At 43.6% G+C, this 2,022-nt stretch overlaps 1 protein-coding gene across 1 annotated transcript in view; it reads left to right on the top strand.

Moving 5' to 3' along the window:
• Nucleotides 1-2,022, top strand: part of CRLF2 (cytokine receptor like factor 2) — a 24,406-nt gene that overhangs the window by 14,326 nt on the left and 8,058 nt on the right. The window lies entirely within an intron of this gene.

Here is a 2,022-nt window from a genome sequence, read left to right as displayed (position 1 = left end):
AGGCTGAGGCAAGAGAATTGCTTAAGCCCAAGAGTTTGAGGTTGCTGTGAACGGTGATGCCACAGGACTGTACTGAGGGCAACATAGTGAGACTCTTTCTTAAAAATAAAAAAAATTGGTAACACTCCCACTTCTTCCTTCCTTCCCCCTCTACCTTCTCCATTGGGCCAACTTTATTTTTACTTCTGTGAACCCAGAAGCAATAGACATAATGCCAGTTATGAGAAAGCTGGTGTGTCTCAGGGACAACACACATTATAGCTTATCTTTGAAAGATCTTTGAAAATGTTGGTGCTATTATACTGATATCTCTTTCTTTATATACTCTGTTTCCCTGAAAATAAGGCCTACCCCCAAAATAAGCCTTAGCAACATTTCTTTGCATTTGTTAAATATAAGCCCTACCCTGATAATAAGACCTAGTGATGGGCGTGGCTATGCAGATCGATGGGCGTGGCTACACCGCATATCTGCATAGCCGCGCCATGCATTTCTGCAAACAGTAAGACATCTCCTGAAAATAAGCCCTACTGTGTCTTCTTGAGAAAAAATAAATATAAGACAGTGTCTTATTTTGGGGGAAACACGGTAGATGCAGATGATCCATCATAGACAGTCATAATAGAGGCTGTAGAAAGACAGATGATAGGGCGGTCCCTGTGGCTCAGTGGGTAGGGCACCAACCCCATGTACCAGCCCTGGCCAAACTGCAACAAAAAAATAGCCAGTCGTTGTGGCAGGGACCTGTGATCCCAGCTACTCGGGGGCTGAGGCAGGTGAATCGCCTAAGCCTGGGTGTTGGAAGTTGCTGAAAGCTGTGTGATGCTATGGCACTCTACTGAGGGCGATAAAGTGAGATTCTGTCTCTACAAAAAAAAAAAAGAAAGAAAGAAAGACAGATGATAGACAGGTGATGGAAAGAGATGGGTGGAGAGATATAGAGAGATAAAGATGATGGATGGATAGATAAATAAAGATACAGGTAGATAGTGGATGAATAGACAGATAAGTGGACAGATATGTGGATAGATGCACAGATAAAGAGATAGATAAGAAAATAGATGTATAGATGAACAGGGAGATAGAAGGTTCGACAAGTGGACAGGTAGCTGGAGAGATGGAGACACAGACAGATGCACAGATAGATTTAACAGATGGATGAGTAGATAAGTGGACACCCAGGGCGGCACCTGTGGCTCAAAGGAGTAGGGCGCTGGCCCTGTGTGCTGGAGGTGATGGGTTCAAACCCGGCCCCGGCCAAAAATAAATAAATAATAAAGAAATAGACACACAGACACATGCAAACAATGTGACTTAATCATCTGTGTGCATGTATTAATCTGAAAAAAAAATAGGTACAGAGATAAGAGATGAATAGAAAGATGGATGGATAGATGGGTAGATGGGTGGATGAGTGTGAGAGTTGGATGGATACCCGAATAAATGGATAAAAGATAGGTAATATGAAAAGAGAGGTGACTGGGTAGACGGATATTCTCTGCTTCCCAGAATCATCGAAGAAGGAGGCCCCATTTCTCGGCAACCTTGTCAGGGTGTAAATCTCTTGTGGTGTTATCTTGTAGGCAAAGGTGACATTCCAAGGGTACAGCCCTTCTTATAAACTGAACAGGCCATGCCTCTGAATGTCCTTTTATTATTATTTATTTATTTATTTACTTTTTGCAGTTTTTGGCCAGGGCCGGGTTTGAACCCACCACCTCCAGTATGTGGGGCCAGTGCCCTACTCCTTTGAGCCACAGGCACCACCCCATCCAAATTTTGATTATTGCTATTATTAGTTGTTACACTGAATCTTTTCTTCTTAACTATCTCTTCTATCATGTTCATTCAAACATCTGGACACTCCTACTAAGAATAGATGCAGCACGCGAATGCCTCGGTTGGTCGGCAAAAACACGGCACGGTGGGTCACATCTGTAATCCCAGCACTCTGGAAGGCTGAGATGGGAGGATCCCTTAAGCTCCAGAGTTTGAGACCAGCCTGAACCAGAGTGAGACCCC

The sequence above is a fragment of the Otolemur garnettii genome, unplaced genomic scaffold (genome assembly GCF_000181295.1).
Source record: "Otolemur garnettii isolate 467f Iridium unplaced genomic scaffold, OtoGar3 scaffold00065, whole genome shotgun sequence".
Classification (NCBI taxonomy): Eukaryota; Metazoa; Chordata; class Mammalia; order Primates; family Galagidae; genus Otolemur; species Otolemur garnettii.
This window is presented reverse-complemented; position numbering and strand designations above follow the sequence as displayed.